The 27,574-nt window shown below is 40.4% G+C and overlaps 1 non-coding gene across 1 annotated transcript; it reads left to right on the top strand.

The window, feature by feature from the left end:
* The first annotated feature begins 22,835 nt into the window (after window positions 1–22,835).
* LOC132619105 (small nucleolar RNA R71) lies at window positions 22,836–22,941 on the top strand. Its single transcript, XR_009574513.1, has one exon. It is a non-coding gene; the product is annotated as a small nucleolar RNA R71 (small nucleolar RNA).
* Window positions 22,942–27,574: the final 4,633 nt, after the last annotated feature.

The raw sequence follows: 27,574 nt of genomic DNA, 5'->3' as shown, positions 1-27,574 counted from the left end.
AAATGAACTTGACAATTCTAACTAGCTTAAGTCACTTGGCAAATAAAATAAAGCTATACATTTTTCAAACTTAACATGTTTTCATATGGCTCTCTAGACCTTAGCATCATGCTTATTAAGCTCTTAATCTTATCAAATTTAACCAATGACATACCCCCTTTTCTACTTAATTTAGTTAACTAAGTGTCATGCTTACAACAAAAACTTAAGAAAGGAATTCCTATGGTATTTTGTGACTAATCTGTTGATATTCAATCAGTTACTTAGTTTAAAGGGGAGAAGCCTTATGTACACTCAACTTTCAGCCCAAAACAGATTAGCAGTAAACCTCTACATGCGTAGGAAGCATCGATGTTTAACTAGAAATCAAAGTAAAACAACCCTCTAAGAGCATTGGAAAGCAGATTTCAGGAGAGCAATAAATTTTATTCAACAACTGTATGTTCGATAGATTTAGCCAGTAACCCCCTCCCTCCCCCCCCCCCCCCCCCCTTTTTTCTAATCAAAACAATAGCTTTTCTTTTCAAAAAATCAAAAGCTAGCTCAAACTAATTTTTTAGTAAAATTACATCAACGCAGCCCCTTCATCTTAACACGCACATATTCCTCAAAGTATTAAATTAGCACACACTATCTTGAGACAAAACTACTTCAATGTATTTCCAGAAAAACTTTATGCATGATATCTAAATTGTCCAAATAAATTTTTGTTCATTTTTAGAAGAGTATACAAAGCAACAAAATCAAGTAATTGATCCACGGGACCTGAACGACAAAAGAAACACCAACAAATGTTTATCACAAAAGAGGATTCGGGCGTTAAATCATGGCCAAATGTTGAGACAAATTGTCTTTGTTATTAACAGGTTACATAATGTTTTAGGACTTGAGAATACTAGATATTGACAAAGCCTAACTTCTAAAATTTTTAAAACTCACTGGAAAAAACTAATTAGAACTCATTTTTCTTGTTGCTGACACATAGATGGATGATTAAGAAAGTAATGTACCCAAGCTTCAGTAAATAAACTCATCTCAATAGGAGATCTTGAGTTCACAAGTACACATTTCAATTTCTTACGATCCTCAAACAACTTATCCCAAACCATTGTGATACCAATTTAGGGAAACAAGTAGGTCCAGGTTTCATGTTGCAAGCAGGGATTTTAACTCAAACAATCATGAATCTAATAATATTATGTATTTCTAGCCAACCCAAGTTGAAGAGGAAAACACAACCAAACAGGGGTCTTATCAAACTAGAATGTCTTCTTCTTCTTCTTCTTCTTCTTCTTCTTCTTCTTCTTCAAACAAGGGTCTTATCAAACTAGAATGTCTTCTTCTTCTTCTTCTTCTTCTTCTTCTTCTTCTTCTTCTTCTTCTTCTTCTTCTTCTTCTTCTTCTTCTTCTTCTTCTTCTTCTTCTTCTTCTTATTCTTCAGGTTAACATACAGGTGATGGGCTCATTAGCGTAATCAGTTTCTTGAAAACAAACAGAGTGTGAAATTAGTTCAACACTTGAGATGCTCAACTAGGTCCTGCTATTGGAAATTTCTGAAGGAATACAAGTTTCTCTACAGATTCACAACAGACCCGTCTTAGTTAATTTAAACCTTTTGTATAAAGAAAACAAGTATACTTAGGATGCACATGTTTTAAGGAAAAAAATTGAATCTCAAACCTGTAGTAAACTGATAATCCAGCAAGGAATTTTTAAGCAAAGCAGCCATCAGATCATGCAAACCATAGGGATAGATTTTTTAAAAGAATTGAACCAACAAACAAGATTATCACAATATATTACAAGTATTCTCGAGTTGGTTCTATTCTGACATCATATCAAATCAAACTCGTTAAGGTATTAAATCAGGGCTTAAGGTAGTGAAGTTATTCACCTATTCACCAAGTAGACTAATATTTTCCTAAGTGTCGTTAGTCTTTCTATCCATTTTCATACGGATTCAGACCATAGAATTACAACATCACAAGCTCTAACAAATGTCGAAATAGAAAATTAGGCGAGCAACGAAGTCGAACACACGTTTGATGAATTAACAACTAATTCTTCTAAGTGTGATTAGTCGTTTTACACCAGCTCGCAACAAATGAAGAACAAAGTAATTCCAGCCATCCAAACCAAACAAACGACGAAAAATACTTGGACGACTACATATCTACTTCTTACAAAATGAAAGACGAAGAGAGGACGAGTGTGATTACCTTCTCCGTGATAGCGAACTGAGGCTATTATCGTCGTCGATTCTTCGAATCCGCTCGAAGTGGTCCTTGCTCAGCCGAGACCAACCATAATTATACAGCCAAAAGAACTTAGAGTTAAAACAGGATTTTCTGAGAACTTAGAATGAACTACGGATTTTATAGTTATGAAGACTTATGAAAAAGAAAGGGATTCTCCAATTCAACTTTAGAGTAAATAAAAGTTTTCTCTCCAATTCTCAGCCTAGTTCAAAGGAAATTTTCAGCCTTCAAAAAACTTATCTAAAACAACCCAGGAAGGCCGTATTTATAGGCCAACATGGAGGGGATTTCATTAGCTTCTTCAAGAGGCTGAAAAATTCGAAATTCAAAAAAAGAAGGGGAAAAGATGATGTTTTTTGATGGGAAGTTCTGGAAAAAAGATTTTGATGGATAATATCAAGAAAAAGGGGTGTAAAATCTCACCTTTTCAGTTCGATTTGAGAGGAGAAGAGCCGTTGGGGTCTAATACATGGTAGATTCCTCCATTACCCACTGAATCGACGGAGAGTTCGAGCTTGAAACTGGCGGTTCATTGCACTCCTCTTCTACAGAGGTTGAAACGACCTATATTGGCTCATTTCGGCTCTGCCACCACGTCAATCAAAAGGACAGGAGACGTGGTAGCAGTGGAGGCGGCTATGGCTTCAAACCAACGAACTTAAGGGTTTTGGGTTAAAGAGAGAGTGGGGTGTTTGGTTCCGTGGTCTGATGGGCGTGGTGGTGGTGAGATGACGGAAGTGACGTGATCGGGGGTGAGGTGGGGGCAATGGTTGAAGAGGTCGTTTGGCTAGGGTTGTTGGTTTAGAGATAAAGTTTACTGATGATTGAGTAGGGAATTAGGTTGGTTTAGTTGTAGGGGTTTGGGCCGAGTCGGTTGGGTTTTAGGCTGGGGAGGTTGGCCCTCAGATTTTGGGTTAAGGGGAGAAGGGAATTGGCCCAATATTATGGGTAGATGATTTAATTTCTAATCCCTTTTTACTTCAATCAATTAATTAAAATATGCTCCTTAGTCCTAATTAATTCCCACAAGATGTATACCTATACAAATTACAATAGAGTAATTTAATATACGTGTTTAGTTTTTTAAAAAAATATAGTAAGAAGATGATAAACATAGTAATAAATAGGATTAAAGGAAAAATGTCAACGCCAATATTGATATAGGAATACCAACACTATTTTTGAGTGATTTAATTGTAAAGAATGATGTTTAGTATTTTTTTTTAATTATAAAAAAATATGATGTTTGGTGATTTTTTTAAAAGAAATGATAGAAACGTTTCTTAATTTTAGAGAAATAATATCTTAAAAATAATAGTGTAGTAATTAGTGAAAATATTCCAAACTCATTCATTGGGGAGTTTTCAGGACTAAGAAGCATAGTGAAATTAATTAAACGAAAAAGGAGCGCCAAAATTGGGTGTCAACAGCTTGTCCCTCTTCGACCAGGGATGATGAAAGAATCTTTGGACGAAGAGTTGACGTAAACCCGATTTTGTCCCAACGAGTAAATCAGATTGGGTTGGAAAGAGTACAACTCAAAAAGAGTAATTCTTTTTGGAATCGAGAGGTGAGTTTATGAATTCAATCGAACTCTGGTTCCTGAGTAGCCTACATATCTCGGGTCATAAGAGAATCAGGTCGATGTAGTTCGAACAAGGAGACGATAAAATTTTGAGAGGTCCTCAAAATTTTGTCGCAGTGTCTGAATTATGAGGACACTGGCTCTCTTGTTATGGATAGGGGATAATAGTTTCATTGGAGATTTGGAACGTTGAGTTGTTGAAATTTTTTGAGTGATTCTAAAAAATTTGTCCCAGTGTTGTTGTTATGGTAACACGAGGTTTCAGAGATGGAAAGGGTAGTGGTTTCAATATGAGCGAAAATAGCTAGAATGGAATATGACTGGCTTGACTCTGAGTCCCCTACGTATTGAAGAGGACAGGAATTAATTCAGATGTGTTTTAAAGAAAACGAGAAGACAAAAATTTTGAGGGATCCTCAAAATTTTGTCCCAGTGTCGAATTATGGTGACACTAGATATTAGGAAGATGTGGTCAAATTTTGGGAAAGATTGCTGATGAAAAAGGTCTTTCTGATGACGGGATGTACTTTTGCAGCTTCTTGATTATAAATGTGGCGGCCGCAACACACCCATAAGCGAGACTCTACACGAATGCATCTATGTGCTGTCATAGGATCATATCAGCTCGTCGTAGGGGACTGACCCTCAGAATTATCCCAATATCGCATTATGACGACCTTAGGATGCGGAAGAATTTGATTGTGTTTCAAGAATGTATATTCTTAAAAGAAGTGACTTCTTAAAAAATTTAAAGAAAAACTGGTTGGCGAGCTAAAGCGGAGAGCGGATTCATTGACTGTAGCTTGTGAGTTTGATGTCCTCATCAAGCGGGGCGCCTCAGTTCGCTGTGGCAGAGATAGTTCCACGTTGTATTGTGTTCATCTGCAAAAGATGTAAAGATACATGTGCAATTCAAAGTTATAATGTAATAATAACATAAGGAAATAAAGGAAGGGATTGTAGACAAACTAGAATTGAAAGCACCGATTTGCGGAGCGATTGAAATGTAAAGCTTCCGGCTGGCGGAACAACTATAATGTAGAGGCTTCCGGCTGGCAGAGCAACTGTAATGTAAAGGATTCCGGCTGGCGGAGCAACTATAATGTAAAAACTTCCTGCTGGCAGAGCAACTGTAATGTAAAGTAAAAATCTCCGATCGGCAGAGCAACTGTAATGTAAAAGCTTCCGGCTGTCGGAGCAACTGTAATGTAAAAGCTTTTGCCTGTCGGAGCAACTGTAATGTAAAGTAAAAATCTCCGATCGGCGGAGTTGTTGATTAGGTTAGACGGCGGTCCCCAATTGGCGGGGTAATTGGCGTTGTTAGAAGGTATCCTTGATTGGCGAAGTTAGTTGCCGCAATTAGATGGTATCTGTGACTGGCAAAGTTAGTCGCAGTTAGATTATATCTTCAATTAGCGGAGTTAGTCACAGTTAGATCGTATCTCCAATTGGCGGAGTTATTTGACACAGTTAGATTGTATCTTCAATTGGCGGAGTTAGTCGCAGTTAGATCGTATCTCCGATTGGCGGAGTTAGTTGCAATTAGATTGTAGATCTCCGATTGGCGGAGTTAGTCGTAGTTAGATCATAGATCTCCGATTGGCGGAGTTATTATTAAGGAACAAGGCTGCTACGGGGGCTCCCATCTCTCGTGTAATCGACCTTGACCTTGCTTCTGGAGATACCTGCAAATTTAAATGGAACGTTCAGAGATGAATAAGCCAAGATAACAAAATAAAATAGGAGAAGGTTATTTTGGCTCATGGTGTAGTGATGGATCTTGTGACGCCTCCACCGGAAGCTCGCTTCGATGTCATCTTGTCCTAATTCCTGTCAATCCTGTACTTAAAGAAAAATTCTTAGTTTAGGAGAGAGTGTTGATTTGTGTCGATCGTGGCCCTAGCCTTGTCACTTGAATCCTTTGAGCTTCTTTGGTTGCGGAGATCTATGTCCGGAGACTTGGTAGGTGGAAAAATACGTAAAAGCACTTTGAAAGAAAAAAATATATGGTATTTTAGAAATCGGATATGCATGTTCCGAAATGCATTTAACTTCTCCATTCTGATTCCCGTATCCAAACGATGTCTTTGCATAGTATGTTCCTCTGATGATGCTTCTTCGAATTCAAGCCAAGTGTTGCGATGTCTTTGATGATGAGACCGATCCTAATCGATAGTTACACTACAAATAAAAGGTTTCTTAAGGGTATGACCGAACCTTTTTAGGTTGCCTACGTATCCCAAATAGGAATCAGGTTTGTACGTAGTTCGGTGGTATAAATGAAAAGAAAATGATATGTAATGTGATGTGACCGAGCCTGACTCAGGCTGCCTACGTATCCAAATGGAATCAGGTCGTAACGTAGTTCAATTACAATAAAAGGGGTAAAATAATGCAATGACCGAGCTTGACTCAGACTGCCTACGTATCCAAACGGAATCAGGTCATAACGTAGTTCAATTATAATAGAAAAGCAGATTAATAAAAGGACCGAATCTGGTGGGGATTGCCTACATATCCCACCGAGGGAAATCAGGTCGAATCGTAGTTCTAGTTACATAAAGATAATGTTTTTTGGGGTTTTCTATTATAAGAGACCGGACCCGATGTGGGTTTCCTACGTATCCCACCGTGGGAATTCAGGTCAACGTAGTTCTGTTACAATAGAAATGTAAATTACAACGGAAAAGAAAAAGCTAGCTTGGATATCTTCAGATGTAGTACTTCTTGACCGAGTCTGAGTTGATGGGCTTCGTGCTCACTTTACCATCCATTTCTGCCAAAATCAATGCTCCTCATGAAAGCACTCGATGAACCACGTATGGACCTTTCCAATTTGGTGGGAATTTCCCTTTAGCTTCGTCCTGATGAGGAAATAGTCGCTTTAAAACCAACTGCCCTGGTTCGAATTTCCTAGGCCTTACTCTCTTGTTGAATGCCTTGGACATCCTGTTCTGATAAAGCTGATCATGACAGACAACGTCCATCCTTTTCTCATCAATGAGCATGAACTGTTCGTGTCTACTACATATCCATTCTGCATTGTCCAGACCAACATCTTGGATAATCCTTAGAGAAGGTATCTCTACTTCTGCAGGTATCGTAGCTTTGGAACTTTTCATGCCACTGCCTGTGACTGTCTATTATCTTCCTTAAGATCTTTTTGATGTTCTTATTTGCTGCCTCGACTGCTCCATTCATCTGTGGTCGATAAGCTGTGGAATTTCGGTGGGTAATCCTAAACCTTTCACAAGTCTCTCTCATAAGATGGCTGTTGAGTTTGGCCGCATTATCTGTGATAATTGACTCTGGAATCCCAAATCGGCAAACTATATTGTTGCGAACAAAATCTGCTACCACTTTCTTTGTTACTGCCTTGTACGTTGAAGCTTTGACCCATTTAGTGAAATAATCAATGGCCACCAGGATAAAACGATGTCCATTTGATGTGGCGGGTTCGATAGGTCCAATCACATCCATGCTCCAAGCGGCGAACGACCAAAGGGAGCCCATTACATTGAGCTCATTTAGGGGAACTCGAATGAAATCTCCGTGAACTTGACATGGATGACACTTTTGTACATATCGAATGTTGTCTCTTTCCATAGTCATCCAAAAGTATTCCGCTCTGAGAATCTTCTTTTCCAAAGTGAATCCGTTCATGTGGGGTCCACATGTTCTGCGTGTACTTCTTCTAACAACCTCGTCGCCTCTGTGGCATCCACACATCTTAGCAATCCCAGATCTGAAGTCCTTCTATATAGTATTTCTCTGTTAAAGAAGAAGTGATTTTCCATTCTCCTCAAGGCCCGCTTCTGTTTGTTAGTTGCATTTTTCGGATATTCTCTCGTCTCGAGCAACTTCTTAATGTCGTAGTACCATGGCTGGCCATCCAATTCCTCATCGACATGAAAATAATATGCTTGCTGATCCTGTATTTCTACCTTGATAGGGTCGATGTAATTCTTGTCCGGATGTTGGATCATTGATGACAATGTTGCAAGGGCATTAGCAAACTCATTTTGGATTCGAGGGACATGCTTGAAGTCAATCTCTCTGAACTGCTTGCACAACTCCTTCACGCAATGTAAGTATGAGAGAATTTTGACATTCTTGGTGGTCCATTCTCCTAGTACCTGATGAACTAATAGGTCAGAATCGCCTAATACAAAAAGTTCTTTGATGTTCATATCAACTGCCATCCTAAGCCCGATGATGCAAGCTTCGTATTCTGCCATATTGTTTGTGCGGGGAAATCTGATCTTTGCTGAGATAGGGTAGTGCTGACCTGTCTCAGAAACCAAAACTGCTCCTATTCCGATTCCTTTGAAATTTGACGCTCTGTCAAAGAACATCCTCCATCTTGAATAAGGCTCTGAAATATCTCCCCCTGCGAACAGTACTTCCTCATCAGGAAAATAGGTGGTAAGCGGCTTGTATTCATTGTCAACGGGGTTCTCTGCGAAGTGATCCGCCAATGCTTGTCCCTTGACAGCCTTCTGATTCATGTACACGATATCGAACTCACTTAACAAAATATGCCATTTTGCTAATTTCCCGGTAGGCATCAGCTTCTGGAAGATGTATTTGAGTGGATCCATCTTTGAGATCTAGTACGTGGTGTACGCAGATAGGTAGTGCCTCAACTATTATGTGATCCAAGTCAAAGCACAGCATATGTGATACCCTAAAATTACACCTATTAATGGTATAACGCGGACGTTGTCAAATATAGTAACCCAACAAGGTTGGGGTCGAATCCCACAAGGAATATGGTGTGAAAAGGTTACTAAAATTGTAGGATGCTAAGTATCGGTCTAATGTCTTAATCCGATAATTTTGGTAAAAATTGGTTTTTCTATAACTAATGGCTATCTATTTCTTTGATGGAAATTTATGATAAAAGAAACTAAGGTTGTGTCCCCGTTAGATAGGGTGTATGCTCATGAGTATTGATCTTGATATACTTCTAATGGATCTTATATGAATGCACTTAATCTCTATATTAATCTCTATTATTTCCCAATAAATAAAGATTATCTCTTTCTATGATTTTCCCAAATATAAGAAAGTAACTATGAAGAACGATTAATCATGCCAAGTAAATTCTTCTTATTCCTAAGTGAATTTATTAAACAAACTTTAAAGCTTTGAGCTCTTGTTAGTTATTCTTACCAACCATAATTATTTTTCCAAATAAATCAAGGTTTTTGGCTTTAATCAATGTTTGCAACCATTAATTATAAATGAAGAATGAAGAATAACTAAATCCTAATAATCCATTATGTGTATATCAATCACAAACCCAATCACATAACACCCATCATTGGGTTCACAACCCTAGTAAAGGGGAATTAGCTGCTCATAGAGAAAGAAGAACAATGAGAAATAATAAGAATCATAAAACTTACAATTGATTGAATGGACTTGAGAAATTACTTGCAATTGTTTGTAATCTCCAAAAGAGCTCCAAAATATTAATACTTATGCTAAGGAATATGAAAAACTGAGGTCTGTTCTAAAAACTGCGTACAAGAACCCTATAATTAGGTATTTATAAGAGCTAAAATCGTGAGTAGTGAAAAGACACATTTGCCCGTCGGGCTTGGTTTACGTTCCATTTTACGGTCCGTAAAACTGTTATACGGACCGTCAAATTACTTCCTCTCATCCGTCAAATATCATAGCATTTTTACGATACAATTTGACGGTCCGTCAAATACTTTTACGGTCCGTATAATTGTTCCGCAGAAGTGGCTCGTCGATCATTGCTCACTATGACCACTATATGGTCAATTTGATGGTCCGTATAACGTTTTTACGGCCCGTCTAATTGCTTCGTCAAACTGCCTCTTCAGTGACTCTTATTTTCTCCACTTCTTCAACTTTTGCCAACAAGACACTTGATACCTGAAATCCACTAAACAAACACATAAAATCACGTAGACTTGATTAAAAATAAGTAACACTTATAGCCGAAAAGCATCAATTGTGGCGTAAAATCACGCCACATCAACACCCCCAACTTAAAGTGTTTGCTTGTCCTCAAGCAAGCCATACAAAACGACGACTCAATCTACACCTAGATATCATAGAATAACAATGTCTACATTGGTTTTGACTTTGTACTACCGGCATGCTTGTTTTCCTTCAGTTGACCACCCCAACTGTCTGTTGTAAAGCAATATACACAACTTAAGAACGTTATGACTAACCATGAAGCTTCAATACATGACATTACAATATCGAACATATTATGATGCACACAAATGCTACTTTCGGCGGTCACTTTATTTTGTTCAATTCTCTTCCTTATGCCCTCACATAGACCAAAGAATGTCCCAACACACATATATACGACAAGAATGGGACGAAGATGAAAGAGAAGAGAAAAACACTCAACACTCGCAAAGAATTCATATCTACACATGCAAATACCATAGGCTTGCACTTATTTTATATGTTCTCATCCTAGGCTCGTTCGGTTGTGATCACATTAGGACTTGTTTCGGCTTGTAATGTAGGCTTAGGGACGGGTAGGATACTTTTTTTTTTAGTGTTAGTGACTCACCCTCCTTGACACTACAACATCTCTTTACCTTGATTTGCCTCTTTTCTTTCCAACCCCTTTTTTTTTCTTTCACGTTTTCAACCTCGATGTGGTTTTATTCCTATCCAACTAGCAATTCTTTTTGTGTTTCAATTTTCTGATTTTTTTTTATTAGTATCAACTACCACATCGACTCTCTACTAGCAAATTCCACCACCCCAACCTTTATTCTCAACATCTACTTCACATTTAATTTACCCCCAACTTAGGCGCTTTGCCTCGTCTATCTAGTAGTATCAAGGAGGGAACGGGTGCGAAGATGGATAAATTTTACAATGGGTGAGGTTTCATTCGGCTAGCCAAGAAAAAGGTTACAAAGGCTCAAAAAGGGAAACTAGTGATATTTTCAGCTTTTGGTGAGGCTTATTTAGGCAAAGTGACTTATTTTACACAAAGAACGCCTAAGATCATTTCACAGCCAAACTAACTTTCGGATTTCAAACAAGACCAACCAGGCAAGTTCTAGATTATACATGCGTAAACAGAATTAAACTAACAACTCACACACACATCGGCATAAGGACAATCATTTTTACGCTTGTGACCTCCTAAGTAGTCATTCATCACACACAATACCCCAATAATCACAATGTCATATAAAGAATCAATCATGTCAAACAATAACTGTTCTAAGTATGCATTTTTCAAAATTTCTGAGGGGTCCAAAATTTTCAACAAAACACAACACATGCCATCAGTTACAAAGTAACACCAAATAAGTCAAAATTATTCTACTCAACCTAAGCAACATCCTAAACATGCCAGTTTCAACAAAATAAAACCCCCTTCAGGAAAAGAACTCTGGCAAAGAAAAGCCGAGGGGGTTCCTAAACACATATTTACTCTCTACTACTATCAAATAGTCCCACCCCCAACTAAAGAAGCATGCATTGTCCTCAAGGCATGAAAATAAGCAAACCAAAGGGATAGGGCTACCTGAAACGCTTTATGCGTCCTGCACGTCCTGAGGTCTCGTCACCTCCGTAGTGGGGTCCAGTGCCTGCTCTGCCGCTGGAACGGTGGTACCAACAGCTGGCTTTATCAGACTCTGAGAGCGCTGTTGCCCCCTGGACCCATTGTACCAGCCTCTGCCGGTAGCACAACACTAGGTGCTGTTATCACAATAGGAGGGGCATAGCTGGATGACGCCCCTGTAAAATGGGTCTCCTCACGAGAGCGTCGCTGAACCTTTTGAAACTGATCTTCCTCCTCATTGTCATCCTCCTCATCATCAGTCTCCCCGTCCTCCCTAGGCCTTTTGCTAGTAGCCCGAGGTGGGGAATCATCTCCCAGCAAATCGACAACAGGAAACAGAGAGGCTAAATCTAACGTCAGGGCTTGTGGCGGGGCTGCAGACGCAAGTCCCTCTTTCACCTTCAACGCTAGCATACCTGTCTTCAGTTGCATCAACTCTGTTTGCATCGTCCCCAGATCGACTGTAGGGCCTACCTTCTCAAGACCCAAAATCCGCCGCTCAAGTCCATCGATCCTAGAATGGATGAGTTTATGGGAATCTTCCCACTTCTTCCTTGCGGGATCCAAGGCTGCTGCCACCCTTTTATCTATATAACCCTGCAGCTGTCCCTCGAGCTAGCAACTTGGCGGTCTGCCCTGTCTGCTTTTACAAACGTATCATGGAAATTTTGAGCATTAAACTGTATCATAACACCGCCAGGCAAGGCTGTAGAAGCTGAGGCCACATGGCTGCTCTGAGAGGTAGGAGTGTTGGGAATAGCTGGAGCTGCCTGGGAGGAGGGCCCTATAGATGTATTTGCGGTGCCCGAAACGAACTGATCTGATGTGTTTGTGGCAGTCGGCCTCTCCTGCGATGTCTCGGGAGCTGCTGGCTCATGTCCCTGTGATGCTGGAGTAGGAAGCTCTATAGGAACATCTGGAGTAAGGTGGATGTCCCCATCTCGACTCTTCCAAAGGTCATACACACTCTTGGCTATTAACCGATGATCTCGATGTGCATAATGATCTAGATTTTCCCATAAGCATAACGTTGTAATGAGGCAAGGATATGCTAGTGACAACTCCTTGGTCATGGCTTTGTGATGAATTTGTTGAACCACCAACTCCCCCACATTTATGTTATACCTTGACATGATGGAAGCTACTAGTATGGCCCGCTCAACCGGCAACACATTATATGACTGACTGGGGAACAACCTATGAATCAACACGCTCCACCAGAATTTTCCTTCGACGGACAAATCTGCTTTCTTTACTGGTAACGAGGTGTTTTTACTCCATTCAGGGGAACCCCTTGCTATCACTGACACAACCCATGGTAACTCAGCCAGTTTGTCGTTCCGATCACCACCCAATCTGTATTGAAGCTCATCTATCTTTGGAGGTGGTGCATAATCGGGGCCAAAGTAGAAACGATTGATCGTCTCAGTAGAAATATTGATTCGCTTGCCTCGGACTGTCACTTCTATCAACGGGGGTGACTTCTTTTTCCTAAGCTGAACTGGCTTGAAGGTATTTTTCATTTCCGCCGCATAGTTAGCATAAAATTCCCGTACTAGAGATGAGATGTACTCCCCTGGAGGGTGGCTAATGAAGTTCCACTGATGGTGGTCAAGAGTAGCAAGAAGCCGTGGAAAACCCGCCAGTCTGTCTCAGCTAATTCGTTTCTCTTCATGGATGTTTTTCTTCAGGCCACCCCCTTCTTTTTCTTCAAGCCCCTGCTCGTATATTTCTTTAGAACCCGGCACAGAAAACCTAACACTGTGTTCTGATCTTTCCTTCATTCGGATTTCCCGCAGCCTGGCAGCCTCCACCTCATCTTCCAAGCTACTAGAGGCTATAGAAGTGTCCTTCTCTTCAGACCGGGAGGACACTTGTGCCTGAGTAGCACCCCTAGCTCTAGTGAGTGTTGCTGCCAGTGGTTCATCATCCCCTGCACTAATTTATCCTTGGTCGGGCTCATCACGAAGGCGTCGGCGACTTTGAGCTCTGTCCCTACCTCGTGACTTGGTTGGAGCACTTCCTCGAACTTTGGGAGGCATACCTGTAGAAAGCAAGTAAGTATCGCCTTCGAGTAAGTAAGGCACAAGCTGTATGGAATTAAAGCGTCAAATGTGTTGTTTGGATCATTTGGCGGTGATGTTTTACGGTCCGTAAAAGTTTCTACGGTCCGTCAAACCTACCGTCAAATTGTCACAGTGATTGGATTTGGTTGGATCATTTAACGATGAGGTTTTACGGTCCGTAGAATTTTCTACGGTTCGTCAAACCTACCGTCAAATGGTCACAGTAAGTGGGTGTTGTTTGGATCATTTGACGATGAGGTTTTACGATCCGTAAAACAATTTTACGGATCGTGAAACCTACCGTCAAATGGTCACAGTATCTTTTAGTCGCATTAAAAATTTGACAATACAGCATGACAAACCGTCAAAAACTTTTACGGTCCGTCAAACTTGTAGTCGAATTCTTCCTCTCAGTTCATGTTATTCATTGTTACACTCGACTCTTTAAGTCACAGACAAGATTATACATTCCCGCACCCTTGTAGAACTCATATAAAGTCGGGGTTACTCAGACTTCACCCTTTTCTTTATCGATTTTCCTTTTAGGCATTTCATCGAACAGTTGGCGGGCATCACAGTGATTGAATCCAAAGGCTTGAACACAATCATTGGAATGCCCTCCAACCCATCATACCATCAGTTATGAGTTCATCAATATTCAAATTTAATTTATACACACACCCCAATCCCAACATATATTATCAATTATGGGACATAATGTCCATTGATGATCATAGGAACATAGAATCACATACCTGTTTTCTTGTTGGAGTGTGTAGTATAGCACAATTACAAATTTCTCTACAGGGAACGTGGTCTCTTTAAGACAACCAGCCAAATTTTGACACCAAAATTGTAAATATAAGACGGCTGGGAATTTTGTCTTTGGCCAAGGGAAAGAAAGAGGTTTTAATTGGAGAAGGGAAAGAGGAGACGTGGGGTGTAAGTGTAGGGAGTGGGTGGGGGGAGTTGGACGAATTTATGATTTAGTGGGAGAGGGAAGATGAAAGGATTTGGATTGGTTTGGTATTTGAATGGTAAATGAATTCCAGCCGACCCGTTATATGCCTTAAAATAAAAACTACAGAATAATGTTGTTTGAACGTTTTACGGATCGTAAAAACGTTTTATGGACCGTCAAAATGTTTTACGACTTACCTGGGAACAACGAAATGGCATCCTTCACTGTGACGGTTTGACGCTTACATTTGACGGGCCGTAAAAATTTATACGGTCGTCAAATGTTAGCGTAAACGCATCACAATGAGCAGGTTTTAGTTTGTACCATTAAGCGGTCCATTTTACGGTCCGTCAAATTTTTGACGGTCTGTCGAATGTACCGTCTAATGGTTTGCACTTTTTCCTCCAACTTGTTCATATCCTGCACCAAATAAACATTACCCTATATCTAAATAGAAATCTAAATGAAAATAAATATTACACTTGGGTTGCCTCCCAAGAAGCGCTTGATTTAACGTCGCGGCACGACGGTGGTGATCATTTACTCCTAATCTTGGTGCACCAGATCATTGTTCGTTCCGAGGTGCTTCAACCTGTATCTGTCAATAATCCTATCCTCCGAAACCATACCGTGATAGTGCTTCAATCTCTGCCCATTCACTTTAAATGTCCGAGTACCATCTCCGGACTTTAACTCAATTGCTCCATGGGGTGAAACACCTACCACCTCGAACGGACCAGACCACCTTGATTTAAGCTTACCAGGCAGCAACTTCAACCGAGAGTTAAACAGCAATACAAGATCACCCTTGTAGAACTCTCGCTTCAAGATCTTCTTGTCATGGTATTGCTTCATCCTTTATTTATAAAGTGCTGCGCTCACATTTTCCTGGTACCGAAATTCATCCATCTCATTTAGTTGAAACAACCTGAGCTTGGTTGCTTCCTCCTAATCCATATTAAGTTTCTTCAGCGCCCACATAGCCTTGTGCTCAAGCTCAACCGGCAAGTGACAAGATTTTCCGAACACAAGCTTGAAGGGTGAAGTCCCAATCGGGGTCTTGAACGCAGTCCGGTATGCCCATAGAGCCTCATCGAGCTTGCGGGCCCAATCAGTTCTATTTGCATTCACGGTTTTTGCTAGAATACTTTTGATCTCCCTATTGGATACTTCAACCTGTCCACTTGTCTGAGGGTGATAAGGTGTTGCCACCCTATGTTTTACACCATATTTCTCCATCAATCCCGCGAAAGCTCTATTACAAAAGTGTGATCCACCATCGCTGATTATAGCCCTCGGAGTACCAAAATGAGTAAATATGTTCTTCTTGAGGAACCCCATAACACTATTGGCCTCGTTATTAGGTAAAGCCACCGCTTCTACCCATTTTGACACATAGTCCACAGCAACCAAGATGTATTTCATGCCACCCGAGATCACAAAGGGTCCCATAAAGTCAATCCCCCAGACATCGAACACTTCTACCTCCATAACAAAATTCATAGGCATTTCTTGCCTTTTTTCGATATTCCCTTGCCTCTGACATTGATCACAGGACCGAACCAATAGATTAGCATCGTGGAAAATGGTCGGCCAGTAATAGCCGCACTCAAGTACCTTAGCTGCAGTCCGGTTTCCACTATGGTGACCCCCAACTGAAGAGTCATGGCACGCTTTTAGAATTTCCATCACTTCACTTTCCGGAACGCAACGCCGAATGATGTTGTCAGCGCATGTTCGGAACAAATAAGGCTCGTCCCAATAGTACTGCCGAGCATCCCGCAAGAATTTCTTCTTTTGGTAGGTTTTGATATCTTCTGGAACTATGCCTGTTACCAAATAATTGGCAATGTCAGCATACCACGGTGCCACCTCATTTGACACAGCCAGCACCCTCTCATCCGGAAAAGCATCCTCTATATCAAGCTCATAAGAAGGTCTCCCAGCCTCTTCCAGCCGAGAGAGATGGTCAGCAACCTGGTTTTCAGTGCCCTTGCGGTCCTTCACCTCAAAATCAAACTCTTGCAGCAATAGCACCCATCTGATCAGTCGCGGCTTTGCTTCCTTCTTTTCCATGAGGTATCTCAAGGCTGCATGATCAGTGTAAACCACAACTTTGGACCCCAACAAGTAGGCCCGAAATTTCTCAAAAGCAAACACAATGGCAAGCAGCTCTTGCTCTGTCACTGTATAATTCATTTGAGCAGCATTCAGTGTTCTGCTTGCATAATATATCGGGTGCATGATTTTATTGTGCCTCTACCCAAGCACAGCACCAATTGCGAAACCACTAGCATCACACATCAATTCAAATGGCAAGGACCAGTAGTGAGCCGCTCTTTTAACTCTTCAAACGCCTTCTGGAACTTGTCATCAAACACGAATTTAGCCTCTTTTTCAAGAAGCTTGCACATAGGGTTTGCGATCTTGGAGAAATCTCTGATGAAGCGCCTGTAGAACCCAGCATGTCCCAAGAAACTTCGGACACCTTTGACTGAGATAGGTGGAGGAAGTTTTGCAATCACATCTATTTTCGCTTGATCGACCTCGATTCCCTTTTCAGAGATTTTGTGATCGAGGACGATTCCTTTCTTTACCATAAAATGGCACTTCTCCCAATTCAGCACCAGATTGGTCTCCTCACACCTTTTTAGCACTTTACCCAGATGGCCAAGACAATCTTCAAATGAGTCACCCACCACGGAAAAATCATCCATGAACACTTCCAAGAAATCCTCCACCATGTCGGAGAAGATTGACATCATGCACCTCTGAAAGGTGGCTGGTGCATTACACAACCCAAAAGGCATTCGGCTGAATGCAAATGTCCCATAAGGACAAGTAAAAGTGGTCTTGTCCTGATCTTCCAAAGCAATGTTGATCTGATTATAGCCCGAATAACCATCAAGGAAGCAATAGTAGGAACGCCCTGCTAGCATATCAAGCATCTGATCAATGAAGGGCATAGGGAAGTGGTCCTTGCAAGTGGCTGTGTTGAGCTTGCGATAGTCCATGCAAACTCTCCATCCGGTGACAGTTCTAGTCGGGATGCCGCCCTTCTTAGGAACACATTGGACTGGGCTCACCCATTTACTATCCGCAATTGGGTAAACCACGCCCGCATCCAGCCATTTGAGGATCTTTTTCTTGACGACCTCTTGTATATTCTCGTTCAGTCGCCTCTGATGCTCTACACTTGGTTTTCTATCTTCCTCCAACTGGATTTTGTGCTCACAGATCCCAGATGGAATACCTCGAATGTCTGCTGTTGTCCAACCAATAGCACGTCTATACTCCCTCAACACCTCTAAAAGCTGCAAAATCTGCTCCTCAGTCAATAGGGCTAAAACAACCGGTAATGTATTGTCCGGACCAAGGAACTCATATTTCAAATGTGATGGGAGCTGCTTAAGCTCCAACTTATGTGGCTCAATGATCGAGGGCTTTGCTGGAGGAGTTGTTCTATTTTCTAGATCAAGATTTAGCTTCTTCGGGTGGTATGAGTATGAGCCCAACCCACCAAGTGAATTAACTGTCTCCACATAGCCTTCTATGTCTTCAGCATCAAAATTCATAAGAATAACAGCTAGAGCTTCACCCAAACTTTTTTCTTCCATCTTGAACTCCACTGCTTCATCAACAACATCAAATGAATCAATTACCGAGATACTCTCATAAGCACTTGGTAACTTCATCCCTTTGCTAGCCTGAAAAGTCACTGCTTCATTGTTGACTCGGAACTTGATTTCATTTTTCTCCGAATCCATTAGAGCTCTCCCTGTAGCAAGAAAAGGTATCCCCAGGATGATAGGAATGTCTCGATCGACAGCACAGTCAAGAATCACAAAATCAACGGGCAACATAAAATCACCCACCCGCACGATCACATCATCAACTACCCCAACAGGTCTTTTGATAGACCTATCAGCCATCTGCAATCTCATAGTGGTCGGCCTTGGCATCCCCAAACCTGATTGTTTATATATAACAAGGGGCATCAAATTAATACTCTCCCCATTATCACACAAAGCACGAGCAAACTCATGGTGCCTAATAGAACAAGGAATGGTGAACGCCCCAGGATCTCCCTTTTTCTGAACAGTTGTAGATGAAATGATTGAACTCACAGTGTGAGTCAAACTCACGGTTTCATGCTGCACCATTTTCTTCTTGGTCAGCAGATCCTTTAAATATTTAAAAAAACCGGGCATCTCCTTGACAGCTTCCAAGAAGGGAAAATTCAGAGATAATTGCTTCAACTGATCATAAAACTTCTCGAACTTAGCATCTTCCTTCGTCTTTATCAACCTCTGAGGAAAAGGAGGTTTAGATTTGAAAAGCTGCGTCAAAGGGCGGAGAGCCCCTTTTACAGCCTGCTTGCTTGTGTTTTCAGTTTCCTTCACCATCTCTAGAATATCAGCACTCTTCTTGTTAGTAGGATTCTCATCAGCAATAATGGGTGCTTCAGACTGCTCCTCATCCGCTTCAATCTATCTGCTCAAGATCAATCACCTTCTTAGCGGTCCCCTGGGGCGTTTTACCACTCCTAGTAGTGATGGCATACGCATGGTCTACACTACCTCCCCCATTCCTGGGATTTGGAATAGTGTCACTCGGAAGTCCTCCCATTTTAGGAGGGTGCTGCTCTCTAGAAATATCCACATCTGCGACTCAAGCTTCTGAATAGCTGTTGTATGGGAACCCAATGTTTCTGTCAGCCCAGATAAAGTCCTTTCAGACTTAGATTGATTTGCCAGAATCTTCTCAAGCATTGCTTCAACCTTCGAACTACCTTGCTCTGGTGACTCACCTTTCGGTGGTATATAAGGATTTGAGCTCTTGTTCCCAATATTTTTGCTGTTGTTGTAGCTCCTATGATTCGCACCACCATAATTATTGTTGTAATTCCCAGAGTTGTTGTAAGCACCTTGACCTTGTTGAGGTTTCCATGGATTCTGATTCTGATAGCCACCTTGGTAATTCTGTCTTTGGTAATGTCACGACCCAGCCCCGTGGGCCGTGACTAGTGCCCTAACTTGACACCCATACAGACTTACTTACCAGATCGACATATCAAAGACTTATTCAAATTTAACATACGTTATTTATACGAATACTGAGAAACAGACGTCATCTTAAGCGGTTACCTGTAACAGAAATATCATACCAAAAGCCGACAGGCTGGCGGATTACACATCGCCCGAATATACATACATATACAAACATGTGGGCCGTTTTGGCCGTAATAGCAAACGGGACCGCTTAAGGCACAAATCACAAACATAATCGAACAAACATGACCCATGACCCACATATATATCTACAGGCCTCTACAAACCATAACAGAACATATGACGGGACAGGGCCCCGCCGTACCCTCAAATAGTCATATATACAGAAATATGTATGACAAAAGATATGTACCAAAATATGAGCTTCGGATCAAAGGAGAACTCCAAATAGCAGAATAAGCGTCCTACACTGGTGGGTCACCAGAATAAACGTCTGTACCTGCGGGCATGAAACGCAGCCCCCGAAGAAAGGGGGTCAGTACGAAATATGTATTGAGTATGTAAAGCATGAAATACAGTAATCCGAGTCATAACTAAAGTGAGAGGTACAGAAACTGGATATAGAATTAGTATATCAAAACCTGTGCTGAGAATATAATTAATGCAAATAAAAATCATGCATAGGGCTCAGGAATATGGTCGCCACTCCGACGCTGGCGCCACAACACATAATACTCCAGAAAGTTCCAAATCTCCGTACAATCCCCGAACATATCGTATCATCATAACATATCACAACATCATAACACATCATATGCCATATCACATCATAACGCCGTATATAACCGGTACCCGACCCTATGGCGAGGTCTCGGGAACCGTAACACATCATACTGCCGAATATAACATAGTGCGCATGATCACAAAACTGGCCCGGGATCCGGCGAACGATATCATAGTAGTATGCACGAGCGGAGTAGTGAGGAAACCATATGCATATAAGTACATAAATAAATTTCAAAACTCAATGGACAAATATATTTACCGACATCTGAAGGCTCAAAAATAAGATTCGGGTCAATCGGAATTAGTATAAGAAAGTTACGAGCTTTTGAAGTACAGAACCTTCTGACAAACATTTCATAAGCCATACTTGAAAATTCAAGTATCATTCATATTAGAAAACTTCCGAACATCATTATGGATCAAATCTTCTTATTTGGAAACTTTCGAATAACATTATGGATCAAATCAAATGGAGACTTTTGGACCATATTTACGTACCAAAATATTCATCAAAAATTTAGTCCTCTTGATTTTTCTTTCGAACAACATTCGGAAACATAACCACTAGAGTCTTCGAATATCACAAATATGTATCAAGCCATATGAAATAGCTTATGGAAGTCAAAGATGTTAGCCATCCTAGTGGCTCTTAAGAGTAGGATTTTCTTTATAAGCATACATATACATTTTTGTTCATTTCAAAAGGATCATGCCAAAAGAAGGAAAGGTAGGCTTTACATACCTCGATCGCTCGCTAACCAAGTCCTGACTCAAGTCTCGGGCTCTCCAATTTCTATAATAACGTTATCAATTACCAAACATTAGCTACAAGTACTTAGAAATCCAATTCTAACTAGTACTTGTCTACAGAAATTTCGGCAGCATCTCCCCTGTAAATTCAACATCCCCGAGAATTTAACTCGGCCAAATTCATCAACAACCATACCAACAATACCAACAACCATACCAATAACATCAAGAATCAATTTAAAGCGCATTCTAATATTAGTAACCTTCTATCTCTACGTAGCTTATCACATTCAATTCAACTACGTATTTTCAAGCCAATATCAACGCTCACATATTCATTACTAATCCAAGATCATTCAAACACAATTCAAGAACGCTTTAAACAATTTGTGCAATATTCAAACAATCCCACTAACACCATATTCCACCCGAAACTTCTACAAATGCAACGAAACTACGACGACGCATTTTCTTCTTTCAAATTCATCATCAACAACAACAACAATTCACACTTTAGCAACTCCACTTCCATATTTACATAAAAACTATAATAAAATCACATAATTTCCTACAACAACCTACAACCAATTTCCATGCCAACTTAAACCATTAGTCTTTTATTTACATCATAAAGGCCACAACAACACAACTAACATACTAAAAAAAAAAAATTCATCCTCCTCCACTACACCACACCACACGGCCACACACACTCACACACACCCACACGGCTACACCCACAACACACTATTTCCATGATTTTCATTCAATTCCACTCACTACAACATATATATAAACCTTCCATGACATAAAAAAGGATAGAATTCTTACCTTTTCTTCAATTTTCCACTTTTCACAAAAGGTATTTTCTTGCCTCAAAAATTATACCACGTTGAAGAGGGTCTTTGAATTAGTAGGAACACAAGAAGATTAAAATTTTTGGATCAAAGATGGAAGGCCTCCAAAAAAGTTTTCCTTTCTTTTTTTTCGGCCGAAAGGCCTCCTTTTTTTTCTCTTCTTTGTTTTGTGCTCTCAATCTCTCTTGAAGGTTCTAATATGTGTTGAAGACTAGTGGCCCCTTTCCTTTTTATTTGTCTTGGATTTAATTTTCCATGGGCTTGCGCCATAGCTATATGGCCGGCCACCTTATGTATTGGGCCTCTCCTTTCTCTTTTTTTTTTTTCATTTTTCCAAGCCCAATTTCTTTTGGTTCATATTTTGTAATTCACGAAACTAATTTCCGAAATTCCAATTTTTCCCTTAGCCTTCCTCAATATTTCCGCATCAATATTTTTCATGAATAACATATATATTGAATAAGATCAAAATGTTGCCTTATCTCTTATTAGTTACAATTATTTCAATTTATCCGAATGTGCAAAATTACGGGATATAACAGGTAACCCCCTTGAGAGTTATTAACATAATTAGCATCTTCAACCTGCATAGGTGGCCCATCATGGAATGGACCATCTTGAGCATGGTACATCCCTTTTGGCAAAACTGTGTCATCCTCACAAATATTTACCTTCTTGATTTGGGATTCATCAATCTTTTTTGTTAGCAAGGAAATATTTGTTGCAAGCTCAGCCAAAGTTTGCTGGGTGTCTTGATTCTCCTTCACTATATTCTGGATCATAGCATTACCATACGGTACTACATCAGCATTGTTTGAGTGCCAAGCTTGATTATGAGTGGTCAGCTTGTTAAGTATGGTGGTCACTCGTCGAAAGGTCTTGTTCATGAAACAACCATCAGCTGCATTATTAGCTACTGACTGTGTCACTAGATCTAACCCCCGGTAGGACTTCTCCATTAATATATGTTCCGGAAAACCATGATTCGGGCTCCTCTGCAAATACTCCTTGAATCTCTCCCAGGCTTCATATAGTTGTTCTCCCGGTCGCTACTTAAATTCATATATCTTGTCACGAATTTCAGCCTTTTTGCTAGGGGGTACCACTTTGTGAGAAAAGCAGCTGCCATCTCTGCCCGTGAAGTAATTGAATTTCGGGGCAGCTTCTCAAACCATGTTCTTGCCTCTCCAGCTAAGGAATATTTGAATAACCTCAACCGAATAGCATCTTGTGGAACATTGTTCTGGATGTGATTAGCACACACGTCCACAAAATTCTGCAAATGACGTTGGGGGTCATTCTCGGTGGAGTTCCGAAAGTATCCCTCAAGTTTCAACAACTAGTATAGAGAGGAGTCAATTTTCACAGTGGCAGCTCCAACTCGAGGCTGAACAATAGGAGATGCATAGTCCTCCTCCGGAACAAGTTCAACGAAAATATTCTCATCATCTGATTCATTCGCCTGATTGTTCGCCAGATTTCCCTGGTTTTCAGCACGTTGATTTTGCTGATTGCGATTCATGTTCACCTTATTTACACAAAGTAGCAAACAAGGTGTGATGGAATAAGCAAAAGACTTTAATCAAAGCAAACACTATTTAGTAATTTCAAAACCGTATTCCCCGGCAACGGCGCCAAAATTTGATACGCTCAAATTACACCTATTAATGGTATAACGCGGACGTTATCAAATATAGTAACCCAACAAGGTTGAGCTCGAATCCCACAGGGAATATGGTGTGAAAAGGTTACTAAAATTGTAGGATGCTAAGTATCGGTCTAATGTCTTAATCCGATAATTTTGGTAAAAATTGGTTTTTCTATAACTAATGGCTATCTATTTCTTTGATGGAAATTTATGATAAAAGAAACTAAGGTTGTGTCCCCGTTAGATAGGGTGTATGTTCATGAGTATTGATCTTGATATACTTCTAATGGATCTTATATGAATGCACTTAATCTCTATATTAATCTCTATTATTTCCCAATAAATAAAGATTATCTCTTTCTATGATTTTCCCAAATATAAGAAAGTAACTATGAAGAACGATTAATCATGCCAAGTAAATTCTTCTTATTCCTATGTGAATTTATTAAACAAAGTTTAAAGCTTTGAGCTTTTGTTAGTTATTCTTACCAACTATAATTATTTTCCCAAATAAATCAAGGTTTTTGGCTTTAATCAATGTTTGCAACCATTAATTATAAATGAAAAATAAAGAATAACTAAATCCTAATAATCCATTATGTGTATATCAATCACAAACCCAATCACATAACACCCATCATTGGGTTCACAACCCTAGTAAAGGGGAATTAGCTGCTCATAGAGAAAGAAGAACAATGAGAAATAATGAGAATCATAAAACTTACAATTGATTGAATGGACTTGAGAAATTACTTGCAATTGTTTGTAATCTCCAAAAGAGCTCCAAAATATTAATACTTATGCTAAGGAATATGAAAAACTGAGGTCTGTTCTAAAAACTGCGTACAAGAACCCTATAATTAGGTATTTATAAGAGCTAAAATCGTGAGTAGTGAAAAGACACATTTGCCCGTCGGGCTTGGTTTACGTTCCATTTTACGGTCCGTAAAACTGTTATACGGACCGTCAAATTACTTCCTCTCATCCGTCAAATATCACAGCATTTTTACGATACAATTTGACGGTCCGTCAAATACTTTTACGGTCCGTATAATTGTTCCGCAGAAGTGGCTCGTCGATCATTGCTCACTATGACCACTATACGGTCAATTTGACGGTCCGTATAACGTTTTTACGGCCCGTCTAATTGCTCCGTCAAACTGCCTCTTCAGTGACTCTTATTTTCTCCACTTCTTCAACTTTTGACATCAAAACACTTGATACCTGAAATCCACTAAAAAAGCACATAAAATCATGTAGACTTGCTTAAAAACGAGTAACACTTATAGCCGACAAACATCAATTGTGGCGAAAAATCACGCCATATCAATATGCGTTCAAACAAAGTGTACCTTGCCTCGTACGGTGTGAGTTTCTTGCTTAGGTAGTAAATGGCTTACTCCTTTTTCCCCGTCTCATCGTGTTGTCCCAACACACATCCAAATGCACCATCTAATACGGACAAGTACAGCAATAGAGGTTTTCTCGGTTCTGGCAGGACGATTACGGGTGGACTGGACAAGTACTCCTTGATTCTGTCGAAGGCCTTCTGACACTCTTCTATCCACTCTGTGGCAGCATATTTCTTCTGCAGTTTAAATATGGGTTCACAAATCACCGTTGACTGTGCGATGAATCGACTAATATAATTGAGCCTTCCAAGGAAACTCATTACATCTTTCCCTCTCTTCGGGGGAGGCAAGTCTTGGATTGCCTTGACTTTTGAAGGATCCAACTCTATACCTTTTCTGCTAACAATGAATCCCAATTATTTTACAGCAGGAACTCCAAACGCACATTTTGCTGGATTCAACTTCAATTTGTACCTCTGAAATCGTTCAAAGAACTTCCTTAGGTCAGCAAAATGATTTGAACTCCTTCGAGATTTGATAATGACATCGTCCACGTAGACTTCAATCTCCTTATGGATCATATCATGGAACAAAATAGTCATGGACCTCATGTAGATCGCACCAGCATTCTTAAGGCCAAATGGCATTACTCGGTAGCAGTACACTCCCCATGAGTGGTAAATGCTGTCTTTTCTGCATCATCCTCATGCATCAAAATCTGATGATATCTTGCAAAGCAATCGACAAATGATTGCAACTCATGTTTTGCACAGTTATCGATGAGTATGTGGATGTTTGGAAGGGGGAAGTCATCCTTAGGACTAGCTTTATTGAGATACCGATAATCCACGCATATCTTGATTTTTCCATCCTTCTTTGGAACGGGCACAATGTTGGCCAACCAGGAAGGGTAGTTTGTAACCCTTACGACATTTGCTTCAATCTGCTTAGTGACTTCCTCTTTGATCGTTAAACTCAAATCGAGCTTCAACTTCCTTGGCTTTTGCTTGATCGGCGGGTGGGTGGGATGAGTTGGTAGCCTATGAGAGACGATGTCGGTGCTCAGCCCGTGCATGTCGTCGTAGAACCAAGCAAATACGTCGACATACTGCTTAAGCAATTCCAACAATTCTTACTTCCGTTCAGCTTCTAAGTGTATGCTGATCCGAGTTTCCTTCACTGCTTCGTCGTATCCTAAGTTAACTATCTCAGTTTCATCCAAGTTTGATTTTTTTTTATTCTCGAGTTGCTCGATCTCTTGCGGAAGATTCTCAGGCATCATGCTTTTATCATATTCCTCGTAATCGTGTTCGTCGTTTGTACTTTGCTCAACGATTTCGTTACATGTCATACTCATAGAATGAATATTTTTACTAGTTTGAGTGCTAAAAAAGAAAAGCGAGTATAAGTAAGATATGATATTTTAATAGAAAATAAAAATGCATTTTCATTAAAGAAGCATTCAATGCTTTTAAAGAAAGAGGCGGATGACAAAAGAGCATAGGCATGATTCAAGCCTCAATTAATCATGCTATTTTGAAAAACAAACTAAAATTCCACACTACCAAGACTCCCGGCGAACCAAGGATGGGCTGACAGTCCAATTTTGCAAGATCTCTCCTGGTTCGACATCACGAATAGTCGGTGTCTCGGCATCTGCTACAGTTTCCCCACAATACTCCTCAATCATTATCACGAATAAGTTCTCCATTCCTTCTATGATATCTTCATCGACCTCCGGCACAATCATCTAACCCTGGACAGGAACTTGCTCTGGCACAAAGATCCTCTTGGTGCTGCTAGTTTCTCCAAACATAGGATCATACCCGAGCCCAAAAGTACCCTTCTGCGGCTTCAGTTGGATTGGTTCAATTATGCCATCATATTTTGGGCCTAACCTAGACTTTGGCTGGTAGTCGTACTTCAACATCTCTGACGCTACCATCTTTGCCGCGCTTGACATCTTCATTTCATTAGATCCCGCTATCTCATCTATTTTTACAGCTTGCATGATTTTCACAGCATGAAAGGTAGCTCCATCTAATTCTCCCATTTCTTCAATAACCAGAATAGAGTGTTCAAAATAGACGGGGTGACCAAGTTCCCCCTGAACTACGATTTGCTCCCAACCCCATTCGAATTTCAAACACTGATGCAAAGTGGAAGGAACGGCTCCAGCCATATGGACCCATGGCCTTCCTAACAACAAGTTATAAGTTGACGATATGTCCATCACTTGAAAAAGGACCGAGAACTCCACGGGCCCGATCTGCAAATGTAGACAGATTTCTTCAATGACACCTCTTTGTGTCCCGTCAAAAGCTCGAACCTTCATACGGCTTTCTTTCATTTCTCCTGTGTCCATCTTCAAACTTCTCAGGGTGTTGAGAGGGCAAATGTTACCCCCTAAACCTCCATCGATAAGTACCCTAGATATAAACTTATCTCTGAAACCTCACGGTGATGTGAAGTGCTTTGTTGTGTTCTGTTCCTTCTGGTGGAAGTTCATCATCGTGGAAAGAAATCTTGTTTGCTTCTACCATCTGCCCGATTGTTGTGGCCAGCGTTTCACTCATCGTCTCATTCGATATGCTTACTCCATTCAACACGTTAACTAAAGCGTCCCTGTGGGCTTCAGAACTCATCAACAAGGACATGATCGATATTTGGGCAGGTGTCTTCTTCAACTGTTCCTCGACCGAATAATCTTTGGT

This window comes from Lycium barbarum, chromosome 1 (assembly GCF_019175385.1).
Source record: "Lycium barbarum isolate Lr01 chromosome 1, ASM1917538v2, whole genome shotgun sequence".
Taxonomy (NCBI): domain Eukaryota; kingdom Viridiplantae; phylum Streptophyta; class Magnoliopsida; order Solanales; family Solanaceae; genus Lycium; species Lycium barbarum.
Note: the sequence above shows the minus strand (reverse complement) of the source record. Positions and strands in the feature narration are given on the sequence as shown.